This window comes from Strix uralensis, chromosome Z, assembly GCF_047716275.1.
Source record: "Strix uralensis isolate ZFMK-TIS-50842 chromosome Z, bStrUra1, whole genome shotgun sequence".
Taxonomy (NCBI): Eukaryota; Metazoa; Chordata; class Aves; order Strigiformes; family Strigidae; genus Strix; species Strix uralensis.
The window spans coordinates 4297852-4313258 of NC_134012.1; the positions used below are offsets into that span (position 1 = coordinate 4297852).

Below are 15407 nucleotides of genomic sequence, written 5' to 3' on the forward strand. Positions count from 1 at the left end.
TGTAGCCTGGTAAAAGTAATTTAGATCAGCTTTTGGAAAAGTATTAATTGTCAATTATTTCTTCACACATGGGTCTCAAGGGGTAAAAAAAGGGGAAAGATACACCAAAATAGTAAATAGAATGCATATTAAAATTATTTTGTTAATTTCAGAGCCCAGTTCAGCAAATTTACTAACAGGAAACTACTCATATGAGTAACCCATTCATATTAAGAGGTTTACTCAGGTAAGTGTAGTTACTCATGCGCAAGAGCTTGCAGAATCAAGCCCCTGTCTGTAAATATTTAGGAAATAAATCATTGATGAAATGCACTATATCCTTCTGTCTACAAGATGGAAATGTCCATCTGACAATTGTAGAATGTGCTAATGAAAGGCTTTCTTAAAGAAGTGAAAATTAGCAAAGTATGAATGACTTCCTTTGAACTAGTTAAATCATTTCTTTACCTGCTATCAAAAGAAAAACTAAAATGGGTAACTCTTTCTTTAGCATTTTAACTCTTTTGTGAAAAATCTTAACACTGGCACTGTCAGAGTTTGGGGCTTAATCAGCACAATTGACAAGGATTTATGAACTTTTTCATTCCGAATGCATTTACATATACACAAGCATATATGTGTACATAAATTCATTTTATTACAGCCATTTTATACAAACAGAACCTTAAGTAGTTGAAGTACTAAAAAAGCCAATCAAAATACTCTTCATATATCTGTAAGTCCATAAACCTCTTAAAATTGTCTCTTTAAAAAAACCCCAAACAGCTAAATTATGGAAATGCAGGCTGCATTACAGAATATTTGCCAGTTATATCTTGATTCTTATTTGAAATTCCCACAAGAATATAGGCATGCCAGTGATAGAAATCACAGAAAGAGGAAAAAAAAGTAGAACACAGGGACTTGTAAATAAATCCATGAATATCAAGAAGCAGGGATGCTAAGATTATGCATTTTAACAGTACACTCCTTTGCTTGTAAAGCATAAGGCCACATGTTTGTGAGATGCAATATTGCCAGCTCTGCAGAGGGGGGAGCATGTGTGTGTGTGTGTGTGTGTTTGTGTGTGTGTGTTCGTATGTATGTATGTATTTATGGGGGGGTGTGTGTGTGTGAAAGACAGGAGGGAGGGAGGAGAAAGGGAGAGGTGTCGGGGAGAGGAGAGGAGGTGGGAACAAGCAGACACAATAAAGCATAATAACATTCCTGCATGTCTAATAGCTTAAATATGCTCCATCTCTCTGTATCCTATTGCTATTGATATTGCAAGCAGAGTCAGAGAAGCAGTTAATATTCCATCAATAATTTGTCTTTGATTCAAGTACTTTTTGACAAAAAAAAAAAAAAAAAGGAAAAAAGATTTGTAGCTTCAAGTACACAGAAAAATGAAATGTTTACTTTAATGATATTTTCAAGATACAGCAGTGTTTGCGTGCCTCACATGTTTAGCAGGCTGCTTGCCAATCATAAAATACTAGCATTAAATTATTTATATCTTAGTTTTGTAGCACACCTTATTAGTAGTAAATTAATATTAATAGTTCCAATTTGTCTTTTAACAACAGCATATTTTTTTAAATTACAGTTTTAGGGACGTAAGATGAAGCCAAGCCCATAGCTAGCAATGCTCTTCCTGTATATTATTTGGCTCCAGTGTGGCTGTTTTGTGAAAGTATAGGGTATTTTTTTGTTTATTTGATGGATGCTGTGGCTTTAACAAAGAGTGACTGAGTTGTCTTAACAAAGACGAAGAGGGCTGAGTATGTTGTTTACAAGAGAATAACCACCTTCCAGATCTCTTAAATCCACACTATATGTAGCGCGGGTCCTGAGTGGCTGTTGTTTTCAATGTCTTTTGTGAGCTTTTAGGGTTTGGTTTTTTGGTGGTGTTTTTTTTTTTTTCTTCCCCCTGCGTCAAATGTCAAGTTAATTTACAGGGCGCTATTACTGATATGTTTCCTTGGTCTGTGGTTTTCTGTGAAAGGCAGGCAGCTGAGACCAAGTCTTGGGGCGAGGGGGAGGTGCAGGAGAGCCCGCAGCACGTACAGTGAGCGCCCGTGCCTGTAAATTGGCTGCCCATATGACAGCAGGACGGGGGAAACCTCCCACCCTCATTTGCATCCTGAAGAATATCCAGGATTAAACCCGACTGATTTCCATACGGGATTTAGACCTCACATTTATTACTCGGTTCACAGACCTCTTGAAGGAAAGTTTGTTTTCCGCTCATAGATGAAAAAATCCTCCTAAGATAAATAAAGGCTGGCTTAGCAGCAACAGTAAATAAATATATTTCCTGTATTTCTTATGGATTTATCTTATGTGATTACCAGACAGATGCTTGCCACCAAATTATGGTATTTTGCTCCTTAGCAATTCAAAAGAAAATATCTATCACATCCACCATTTGGAAAATGTGGCTGTTTAATTCCAGAAGTTTACTTCCCATAAATAAAATTATAGATCATGGTTTTAAAGGGAAATTAAAACAATTCTTGAAAAGCTATGTCATAAAGATTTTACATCTGTCTATCCTTATGTAGGGAGATACAAATTTCTACCTGCTGTAAGCATATGTTAGTATTTTTCAAGCAGCATGAAAAATGCAAGCAACTGTTACATGTGAGCATGCATGTAGTGAATTTATAACATCACACTGGCTCGTTTTCGTCACCTAATAGCTTCATAAAATATTTTGGTGATGCCTAGCACTCCAGTCTTAATAGCTGGTAGTGATAAAAACCCATAACACAATTTTAAAATAAAATTTTAAATAAACCAAGCCTTCACTTTTAATGAGAGCTAGTACAATGCTTTCACTTGTCACTAATTTAAAGGCACACATTATGATTTTCTCAAGGTGCTGCTCTCCAGACAGCTCTCCCAATAATTCTGATGCAGGATGTCGGCGCCTTCTGTGAGCTACTTGGTGGCTTTCAGGATCAGGGCCTTAGCACCTTAGCAGGCATATCCACATAAACGTGGCTCCCAAATCTCCAGCCTTTGCTGACAGCTTTTGAAACTTAGCTTGGTCTGAATAGTGAGAACAGGGAACAAACGCAAGCTCAGTCACAAGGCTGATCCTACAAGAGTTAGGGTATGCTAACACTAAAAATATTCACTGAGAGCATATAGGGATACAGCCCTAGCATTCTCCTGCTATATTTTGTTTTATTTTTATTTATTTTATCATTTAGATTAGCTGGAAGACATGCCCTGCTGTTTGTTTTGGCCCCATGTCTGTGAGGCACAGAGCATTTTTGGGGGACATCTCTTGGTGGTTGTGTGGAAGTCTCCATGGATAGACCCTTTGTGAACATGGGGCAGCTGTGAGTGAACCTTGGTCACTCCTTCTGTGCCTGACAGATGCAAAATACATACTCAGAGGTAATTCCTACACTTACATCAATGCATATCCATGTTTTCTGAAAAAAATCATGTTAAGACATTCATATGATCTTCATGGATGTTCTGACAGATTATAAATTTTAGCCATTTAAAAAATGTAATGCTTGGGGACCATATTGTTTTCTGCAGATGGGATGCACGTGCGCCCACGCACACATCCAGACACGTGTGCACATCCATGCGCCTGGGTACTTGGGTGCAGGGTTTTGCACTCCTTTCATATGCCATAACACAGCTGTAAGTTATATTTGCAGTGTGCCACAGTCAGGTTTACACTGTATGTATATACAGCCACAAATAAATGTAAAATGCTAGATTTGGCACCCCCGTGTTATGCAAAGCGAAGGCTTCCCACATTGTTTCATTACCTTCTGGCTAATTTCCCCACTTAAATCTGAGATCTCACACAATAATGGCAGACAGGACTTTGAGTGAGCTCCTCTTCTGCTGCATTGTTACACATGGAGGACAGGATTGAGTTTATGTCCACTAAACATACCATACCAAATAACTTTAAAAAAATTGATGAATGAAACAAAAAATACATCTATTTTCCTAAGCGTAAATGTAGTGGTGTATTTATGTATTTAAGAGAGACAATTGAATGTATTCTTAAATTTTATGAAGAGCAAATAAGTTTTACTAAGAACATACACAATTAAAATTAGTGTTGTGTTTGCTCTTTAGTATGTCCTATGAGATTTTTTCTGTTTAAGTATATAACAATGGAATAATTTCTGTTAAGACTGAAGGATTCATAGAGTAATGATACTGCATGATTTGTTTTGTGAATATTTTGAGGCATGTGGCAGTGTAAATACCAGAGATTTTTTTTTGCAAATGAATTAACTCTATAACAACGTCCAGTACTACTGTAATATACAGTGTAGCAGGCAGTTTTACTATTTTTTTGTAAAAAGCTAGACTTCTCGATCTTATTATTGCATACTAATTTGTGGTGAATATCCACTGATATTTTGAGGCCTCACAGTGCATTACACCTTCATCTACAAGTAACTTTACTGACCTTAAATGAAATTGTGTCATGAATTTGAAGGTCTAACTGATGTGCTATCCACTCAAAATATCAAGAACAAAAATTCTCATAGTTAGTAATCATTACAAACACTACATTTTTGGACTAGACCCCAATTAATTTCTCTAATAAACCACATATCCAAACCTCTAGGAGGTACAACGGATCTGGAACATAATTGCCGTTCGCCATAGTTAGCACTAAATCATTTAACATCATTGTTTTAAAAGTCTGTGCTTAAAAATGAGAACAGCTTGCTAAATCGCTCTATCAGGTGGGTAGTCAGATTATTGAAGTAATTAGACCAAACAAACTCATTTTTCAGAAAGCAGTCCAATACATGAGACATTTTACTCTCTATTGTTATCTGTAGGTAACAGAATAACAGCATGTAAAATATCTACAGAAATACTTTTGTTCATTTCACATAAATAAATGGCATTAAGGTAAGACAGTCTTACATGCATGCACACATACCACATGTACATTAAAATCCTGAACCTTAAAAATTAGTATGCTAGTAAAGTATTTGATTTTTAAAATATTTTGTTCAAATTCCTACCAGTTCACACAGCTCCCAGGAGAGACCAAGGAAATATTAAAAATACTATAGAGATAAAAAGGATAAAATATTTGTCACTCTTGCTTAAATTGATGTATGCTGCTGTCCTATAAACGTCACATCGGATAACCCTGAAAAATTACCATGAATCTCCATAATTACGCATATTCATGATGGTGTTTTGCATAGCGCTAGCAGCAGACTGCATGGTGGGGCTATGAAGGGAGGCGGGTGAGGAAAGACCGAATGGTTTGACAGACTAAAATTATTGCCAGCATCCTAGAAATAGACTCAGCAACAGTTCCGTTTTGCTTGGCTTACAAAAACAGAACAAAATCCCTTGCGCCGCTTTCGTGATGCTTACGATTCGTGAGCAGTTTTGTGCTGCATACTTAGCCACAAAAATTTAGCAAGGATAAATTGCTGAGAGATGCCTGTGCTAATTAGAGGGGTCTTTTTTTTATTACTGACAGTTGTAAAGAAAACTGGGAATGAGAAATCGGAGGAGTGCTGTTTCAAAATTGATTATTTTGGGGGGAGAAGGGTCGCGTTTCCAGCACCATACTTTGGTGTGGATTCCTCATTTGCTCACCCGAAGCAGGTGGGCCCAGCACAGATTCAGTTCATCCTCACTTCTGCACCCAAGATGAGGCCCAGGCGATATTCAAGTAGACTGTTAAAAGACCAGGAGAGACAGAAAAGTTGTCCTGCCCCTGGCTCAGTAGCTTTTTATGCCGAAAACGGAGAGCAGAGTTAATCAGAGTCTCTAGAAGTAATTATCAGCAGGGTTTGGGCAGTGCGAATGCTTGGGTAAACAGCGATTGTTCTTTCCAATAGAAACAACAATGCTGGCATTGTCCTCCACTTCTCATTAAGGGGCTTTGGGGAGGGAGTTGGGTGCTGGGAGGCGGGTGGGAAACTGACAGTCAGACCATGCTCCGAAGGAGCCTCTCCTGATCCCGCTGCAGCAGGCCCTGGCTTTTGGCATTGGCGGTGCCAGCTGCATGGGGAGAAGCCAAGCCTGTCATACCATCTTCTCATCAAACCTTCAGTGAGGGGGCAGAAGCTCTGTTAGAGCCTAATGAAGAAACAAACACAAAAGGGAAGATTAGGCCTTGTTAACACATGCATTCATTGGCCCCCAACAACATCCCCACACCAGGGCTGCTGTGTAGGGTGTTTCATTTGTTTATTGTTTTTTTTTAAGGGGGAGAGATGTGGCTAAGGTGGTGTTTTCTGTGGTTTTTTTAGACGTCTTGCCATGACCACATAGCTGTAACATGGCAAACTGTGATTGTCAAAAATTGCATTTGCAACAGCTCTGTCAATGGCCACTGTCAGAGCCCACAAACACGCACTTTGAAAATGTTGATACTAACAATATTGCACTGCTCCTGTCCAAAGTGTTCACTTACACACTCTGCTAATATGATTCTATGTTTTTGGATGAATAATCCCGTGGGCCTTTATGTGTTGTTAAACTCAATCTACTCTTCAGGACCAACACCAACATGTGATGGCCCCGAGTTACTCCCAAGAGTGGGCTATGAGCTCTTCTCCCCGAACAATGTCTCCTTCATGAGCTGCTCCACTGATTTCAGCAGTGCTTCTCATTGGTCCAAAGGATGCTCACTGTGAGCACAGTCTGGTCCTCCAGTCCTGCTTCATCCTTCTTTACTCAGAGCAAGGTGGCCTTAATCAGGGTCCCAACCCAAAAACCTTTTGCGTATCCCATTTCTGGTGGAGCTAATGGGAATTTTGTGTTTGTGGTTTGAAGAATTAATGCCTTAATCTGCAAGCCCGTAAACAACACTGTCTGCAGGGGAAGGTTATCATTAAACAATGGAAATCTGTGTAAAGTAGCTTGTAGAATTACATCCTCAGCAAGGACTCAGAATTTGGCCCTGCTTTAGGCAGGCTTTAATGTAAAGATACACTTAAACCTGTGTGAGCTCGTGTGCTTGAATGTATATCACCAGAAAAATGAACTGGGGGAAAATACAGATAAAACTTTTAGCTAAATTTATCTCGAAAGATAATTTGGAGACTGGAGGTTACTTAAATGTTTACACTCATAAGGTATGTGCATACCTGTATGAAGATATAGGTAGATATGTGACTACACAGAAATATGCCTATTTCAGTGTCAGTGATTTTATATTTTCGTAGCTGAGTATACGTGAAAATAAGTTGAACACTGGGAACAGTTCTCAGGTGTTTCTTGTACAGAGACATATACATATTTACCTGAAAGTGTCTGGGAAGTTTGACAGGCATGATGTTAGGATCACTTTCCTTGTTGTAGGTGAGCAGTCTTCTGCAGAAGGGCGTGCCGTGCAGAGACCCAACACACAGCTTCTCTTTGTTTATGCTGCATTTGGCTATGTCAACCATAGAATACTGGTAGTGTATATCTTAAAAGTTAATACTCTAAAGAAAACAAGAGAACTTTAACTGAATGATCTGTTTGCCAAGCTGCAAGGCATGCACAGAACCTGTACAAGAAAGACCCATAATAAATCCCTATCGTTGAAACCTCATGTGCTTGTTTGATGAAGGTAGCCTATTGCTAGAAGACAGTGATGCGGAAAGATATACACAGAATTCTGTATAGAGAAGTATCTGATTTTTAAACAGGAATTGTGCAAAAAAAAAATCGTTATATTTTCTGCTCTGGACAGCCAAATTTTGTGCAAGGATGACTTGAGAATTATTTGCAAAGTTCAGCTTCTTTCCAAGTATGCTCTGCTATAGAAACAAAATGCACGAATATTTGAAGTATATAACAACACATGATTTTATGAATGATGACATGTAACACCAAGTCCCTAACAGGATCAAATACTGGTTTTATGTTACATTTACCAAAACTTTGATTTCAGTATATTTATTTCCATATACTGATTCACTCCTGCCTAGGTGGCAAGAAGAAGAAAAAGTGCTTATGATGCATTTGAATTGCAAAACCAAGACCTATTTCACGAAGACCCCACCCCCTGGGATCTCAGTGACTGTATGCCTTATTTCATTTTTCCAATTTTTACTATCATTATCGCACATCATTATTTTTATTTTATTTCACCAAAATTAAGAAGTACATTTCTATTATGAGGATTAGCGTTACCTTTTCAGCACATAATGGTCTAGTGTTTTATCAGGTTTTTATGATTTAAGACCTATCAAAATGAAATGTCTTTATCTGAGAAATGCTTCTGCAGATTCAGTGAGACTACAGGCAAAAAGCGCCTACTTTTGGTAATAATCCTCATGATATTATTTGGTACTGTGTTTACTAGTCAGAAGTCCACTGTTGTGATTTTGTGCTATTTTTGTGAAGCTGCTCATCCAGTACCAAAATTATATGATTTTGTTGTTGTTGTTAAACTAAGCAACCCTTCAGTTATTTTCAAGGAAGGGCAAAAGAGTTAAATAATGTTGCTGAAAGCCAGTACTGCTGTACAGTAGCATAAGGCAAATATTAGTGCAGTTTGCAACTACTAGATCCTATTTTTCTTTACACAAATAAGTGAGCTTTGTAACAACAGAATCTAAATTTCTTATCAATTACAGAACACTTAAATATGTTGTTAGAACTATAACTAATGCAATCATATGTATGTGAGAATTATGCAAAGTACAGCAACACTATTTCATAGGTTATTTGTCTCTTGAAGAGGTTCTGGTTGTGTATACAATCGTAAGATCAATAAAAACAGCACCTGAAAGCACTGTTTAGCAGATGCTAACTATTACAGGGATGTCAAGAGGTCATAACATACATTAGTGTCATATAGAATTTAAGTGTCCTGTGTGGTGCCTGTATATAGTGCTATCACCTGTGTATTTCATGTGTTTAGATAGGTGATTGCTGGTGCCAGATTTGTAGGGAGAATATAAAGTTAACCACTTTTTGAAAACTCTGTTGCTGGCCAGTTATCAATACTGCAGCCTTCAAATTCCAGGGAGAATTAGCCCAAATTGCTGTATATTTTATACTTTAAGTAGCTTTTGAGAAAAATTAGATTGCATATGTGAGGTCCTTTGAGGAGATTATTGAAATATTTTTGAAATAAATGTTGTGATAGTGTCTCCCTTCAAGTTCTATTTTATTTGAAGGCAAAAAGATATGTCCCAAATTGTTTAAAAAAATTAGTTTTTTTTTTTTTAAAAAGAAAATACATATATATGCAGACAAATATATACACATGCTTACTATACTATATAGTCATAAGTTTGAATATATGCAGTATCCAAGTACATACCTATCTCTTTATATACACTTGCTATATTATATATCAATATGCATATAAATATATGCATTATCCTCAAAATTTTTATATCTATAAGTAACATTTTATGTTTTTCATGTATTACTATACTGCTACTATAAAATATCAACAATATACAGGAAAATATTAGGCATAATATAAAACAAAAGACTCATTCTTACAAAGCTTAAGCACAAACACCCCCAGCAACAATTTATAAAGTTTGTGTTTTCATTTCTCCTTCTTTACTAGGAAAGATAATAAATAAAGCAGAATAAAAAGCCACTAAGATAAAATATTACTATGTTGGTTACAATGAATCATTTAATAAGGTTTTGAGTATGCTGTTTTTTACTTCTGTAGTACTCCTGTGAATAGTCTTCACCAGCACTACTTATTTAGTCAATGACATGTAAGGTGAGTGAAAAGTGTAGAATTAAACCCTGAAAGGAATATTAAAAATCCCAACAAAATCACTGGAGCAATCCTTCAAGATACTGAGTACTTTGCAGCTAATCTGACATGAACTCATGAGCAGGATAAACTTAAAGTGTGTTCTCAAAGTTAAAGACATACACAGGTTTAAGTGCTTTGCTGAATGGGAGAGAAAATGAACAGAACTTTCTTGCCCTGGTTTTTGGTGGGTTTTTGTGGAATGTTTTGCTCTAAGTGTTGAGAAAGGGGTTTCTGAAATGTGCAATGTTTATTGTAACAAATTATTTTCTCCCAAGTACATACCTCATAATTTTTTTTTCCCCTTAGACTAAGAATAAGGCAAATCATTCAACAAATATATAGGACCTGGGTTTTGTTCTCAGACCTGCCAGAGACTTATTTGTGAAGAAGGTCTGTCTGCCTTATGAGGCCAAATTCAATTTGATTAATCAGACTCATGACCACCGAAATAAATGTAAACAGTAATATTTACTGCCTTGCAAGACTGTCAAAGTGTTTAATTTGTTATTGCTTGTCCTCATTGTAAGTAACAACTAAGACGCATGGTTGTGCTGTGAGGTAGGTTGGGATTACCACTGATGTGGGCACAGAGCTGATGAACACCAGGCAATGGCTCAGAGGATGTTCTGGGCAGGCTCTGAACAGGATAATGCTGATATTATCCAGAGGAGGTCTGTTCACCAGTCTCACCTGCTGCACAGAGTAGTGAAGCACTGGTTGAAGGAGGGGAAGCAGGCACTGGGCAAGTTTGACTTGGGTCTATCCATGTCCGATGAGCTCTGCTCAAACCAGTGCAAAGCAGGATGAGGTGGCAAACTCCAAAAGCATCAGCTATGCACTTTACAGTGCAAAGATTATATTAATTGATGTCCAAAGTAGAGAGGTTTTACAGTCCCTTGAAGAAATTCTTTGTTTCTGCCTGTGGGGGATATTTTGGAAATACCTGCTTTTTAGTGTATTCCTCAGGCAAAACAATCACTCTTTATGAGCTAAGAATAAAAGTCAACCCTGTCATGGTTGGTTTAGAAATTCACAGAGAGGGACATAAAATACTGGAGGCCACAATATCTTTACTTCCCACCCCCTTCAAATTTGGCACAGATATAGAAATCTAAATAACATCGTGTCTCTGTCTAGACCTTCTGTTTCCAAGCAGTGAATTTGATTTTGTTGTTCAGCTTTCTTACAAAGAGATTAGTGCTAAACACTGAGCTGTGCCACAGATGTGTCCATCCCCACAGCTTCATGTGTATCGTTCAGCTTTCTATTAAGTTTATATTAATTTTCACAGATGTAATTTATTATTTCCCATGACTTTTTCCGCTTGCTCTCCATTGCTGTTTTTTTGTCAGTCTTGTATACACTACCTCCAGAGTTGTTTACCTCATTCCTTGCCTCTTGTTTTCTTCATTTTGTCTCCCCTTTCCTCTTCTTTTCCTCCCATTGCCTTTTCTCCCACATCACTACTGTTAAACCTCCCTCCATCCTTCTGACTCTCATTGGGTCCCTGGTATTCACTCTGCAGCCAGCGCCTGCTCACTTGTGTGCTGCTGCCAGGCTTTGCTTCAGCTGGACACAATAAGGCACTCGGTTGGGTGGTGCAAATCTCCGGACTTTGAAATCTAATAGGGAGGCACTTTTCTTTCTGGATAAGTGCCATAGACGCATGTGGCTGCTCTTTTGGGTATGAGAGGGCCAAAGAAATCTCTCTTTATCAGTAGAGTTTAGGCCATCCTTCCTTTAGGTAGCCTAAGACTGTGGTGTTGAATCACAGGCTGCTTACAGGAGCACCATCTTCATGCATTATGCACTGCAACTGTGTGACAGTGGAGAGAAGGTACCAGTCCTGGATGCTACCTGGGGAGTTTATCCACTGTCAAATTGCCCAGTCCAGCTTTGCCACGAAGCCTGTTTAAAAGTGGATTTAAAATTATCAGCCATACGCTTATTTTGAAACATAGCTGAAATATTTATTGCAGGTGTAGTTCTACACACATTGTCTAATATTATGAGCTGTCTATGTACTGTAACAATATTTTTTCCTGCTTTTAACTCTTCAGCCTCTCTTATTTCAATAAAAATACAGTTGTGCAATATCTCTCTGTTAGAAGCATGACAGGGCCCAAAACCTGTGCTGACCTACACCATATGCAATTATTAAATCCAGTGAGTCATACTGTGTGAAAGTCCTCCACAAGGATCCCCAGGCTCATATAGAAAACTGACTGCCCTCTTGAGTGCACAAAACAGCCGTGAAACAAAGGCCGCTGCACACCCCAGATGTCGGGTCGTGTTCTTCACAGTGCTTTTCCCATAAAACCACAGAGCAATGAGAATTGGTTGGGAGGGGTTGCTTTGCTCCTATCGGTGTGGATGCCGTGGCCAGAACGCCCCACATAACGGCGTGTGCCCGGGCAGTCCCTCCTAACCCAAAGCTGTCAGTGCAAACCTTATTCACCCAGCCTGTGGGGAGGGGTGAGTCTCATCCTCAGCTGCTTGTGCACGACCACGTACATTGCCCTGCTAAGTGTTCTTAATCGAAGTGAAATATTTTGCAGCCTTATAAGGTTTTCCTAGGTAACCCGCCATACTACTGCATGAAAAATGCTTCTTTACTATTTTATAAAGGCTGGTGTATTTTCAGACATGACCACATACATTTGTGTTAAATCAAATCTGCTGAGTGTGTCTGTAAGTGGGCTAACAAAAATGAATACTCCAGCTATAGGCATTTGAGTGACCTATTAGCCTGAACCTCATTCCTAAATTTTTCTGTAATTAGAAGTTAATTTAGCTACCTACATGCTCTGCCAATTAATTCTTAGTGTATTTATCTCTTTATTTCCTCAAGTATCTTCCCAATTCAAGATTAAGTGACATGTTTTAATGAAGGAGTTTGTTCTTAGTTTTAAGTGTTATGTGAAAGTCCCTCAAGCAGAAATTATTACTCAGAAAGCTCTATTCTGTAAGGAGAGTGCTCACACATACAAGTTACAGCAAGGACAGGCCCTCAGACTGTCGTGAGAACCCTTCCATGGATAAAGTTAGTGAGGTAAGTAATTGTTTGCAGGACTAAGCCCAGATACAATAAATGTGAATGTGAGAGAAACAGAAGCAGTTTTCAGAGATGTTAGTCCATGATGAATGTCAGTATATTGGGAAAAGGTACTTTACTCTCTGGCATTCATAAAATTTATACTGCAACTGTATATCGTGTCAATATAAATACAAAAAAATCTTTTGATAATGTATTTCTAGAGTGAACATAGTTCACATAAATCTCAATGATTCAAAATAAAAAGAGATAGTACCAAGTGCCCAGAATCACAAACAGTGAAGCACACAAAGCTTTGTTGACTTCCATGGGACTACTTATATGATGAAAGTTGCCTATATGCCTAAGTGTTCATATTATTGTGTTCTAATAATGTCATCTCTCTTTTATGAAAAGCACTAGTGCCCCTTAAAAAGAATAAAGATCCTGCTAAGGAACCAGTGCAGGAAAAGCCACTGGGTAGCTCATGGAGTCACTCATTTTATAAGGGAACTGTTAGTGGAATCATCTTCTTTTAGGGCTTGACTGCTTGCCCAGCCATCCCTAAGCAATAAGTAGTGTGCACTGATTCATGTCAGAGAGACTTCTAGGAAGTCAGTTTTTTATTTTGCTCACCTCTTGCTCCAGAGAATAGTAATCTGTAGGTGACCTCTTCCAGTAGTAAATTATCCCTCACTCCCTGCATTCCTGTGCCTGCTGGAGCGCTGGGGGATGTCGTCGATCCCCTGCACTTAGCTCAGGCTGTACCTGCTAAAGAGGTGCAAGATGACTGCACGTGGGAGTTGAGAACTACTCTTACCCATATGCAGAAAGCCACAACCAACCTTTATTATTATTTTCCAGACTTTCTGTTAGTAGATACAGCTAACCAAAATCTTTGCTTTCTCCCTAGATGATAAAAGAATTTGCAGATTTTGCCTTACTCACCCCACTTTGGTGCCAACAGTGCATGTGCAATGATTGTTGAGTAAAAGTATAAAACTGCAGTATACTGTTCATAAAGAAATTTACTTGAGATGGAGAAAAACCTTGAGAATGCTTAAGGTTCTACATTTTCCTCTCTAAGGGAGCAAACCAGCCCATGCAGGAATGGGATCAGGGGTATGGATCCAGCAGATCCTTCAAACCGGTGACAGGTAAAAATTGCTCTGGGCGCAGAGTTCGGTGGATGCACAATAACACAAGAGGCTTAAGAGTCAGGCTGGCAGAGCTGCTGCTGGCCTCGTGGTGAGCAGCACACTGGGCCCTTTGGAAAGCAACACAGAAGCTGAGGATGGAAGCTAATACTGATAAACTGGCAGTTCCTTGCAGAATTCTCTGGAGAACCTCAAAGAAAACGTGCTGTGGGGGCTCGTCTCATTTCTCAGCTTGGAGCCTTCCTTGTTTCCATTTTATGGGGACTGCTCATACAGCTTTTAGGGGAATTCTTCTGGTTGTATTTGCTGCCATCCTACTTTTTGGTGTTGATGTAAAGGAGAAAAGCACCAGGCTGACTGTTTTCATGCGCTTAGAAAAGCAATAGTTCATTATACTTTGATTCATTATGACTAAATGTTTGTCCTGTTCACAGTGTGGAGTGTTTGTGCAATTTTCTTATTCTGCAAAATTTTGAATTATTTTCCTTGAAGTATAGACTCCAATTGATCTGCTCACAACATCCCTGTTTAATAACTTCTCTTCTTCGTGACAAGCAAACTATTGTAGACTTAGCAGTCAAACAACAGGCAAACTTGTGTTGCTTATGATTAAGAAACATCAGAATTTAATAAACCTATTTAACCCCATAAATGAAATATTTCTATCAAATCATAATTATATGATTTATGATAATGTTATCTTAAAATACTTTTTTCAAACACTAATATAATTTTAAAAATAAAAATGTTTAGAAAAGCATTAATCCATTTTCCCATAATGTGTAGCTGAGATTGAAGACCAATAATGTTTGTTAACTGAGTCTGTCTTTTCCATTTTTAATGCAAAAATTGTAGCCAGGAAAAAAAACCCCAACCACCAAACAGAAAATGTTTTTTGATTTTGGCCTTTGTGCTTCACTGAAAAAAAAACCCCAGAAAATAAGGAAAAAATGTACCTTTTTTCCTGAAAGGTACTGAATAAAAGGTCTTTTTTTCAAACAAGTCTGAATTTTTACATAGTATAATTCCTCATGATAATTTTTCTCCATGTCCAGAGCCAAGGAGGAGATTGCATTACTCTCCATAACAGTCAGCAAAAATTCCCCCATTAGGCCCCAGTCAGAAATTGCTCATGACCTGTGATTCATTTTGAGTTGTGTTCATTTATACCATCTGCGAAAACTATCTTGTGTTGCTGTCTGCCGTACGTAAAGGATGAGACCAAAATAAGACAGTATTGCCATGGTAAGCCAAAAACTGACTTGGTTTTCAATTCATCCTAAATAATAAGCTTACAAACGTGCTGTGTGACTGCTCAGTGGGCTTGGTGTGATGGGCTAGATGCTTGAGAAAGGAGAAATGTCTTTGTTCTATGCCATGAAAATTTCTTCCTTATACCAATTTACCAATAAACTAATATTCAGCGCAAAAAGTAGAGCCCTGCTGCTTGTATATCATCCCCTCCCACCTTAAAAAGTAATTTTCC

At 38.2% G+C, this 15407-nt stretch overlaps 1 long non-coding RNA gene across 7 annotated transcripts in view; it reads left to right on the forward strand.

Moving 5' to 3' along the window:
- LOC141937815 (uncharacterized) overlaps positions 1-15407 on the forward strand; it is a 129740-nt gene that overhangs the window by 68818 nt on the left and 45515 nt on the right. The window contains exon 4 of one of the 7 annotated variants that reach the window (XR_012627076.1): positions 3198-3387. The exons of 5 other annotated variants lie outside the window; for them this stretch is intronic. This is a non-coding gene — a long non-coding RNA (uncharacterized LOC141937815). The remainder of the gene's footprint in view (positions 1-3197; positions 3388-15407) is intronic. One more of the 7 variants, XR_012627077.1, reaches the window with a different exon arrangement.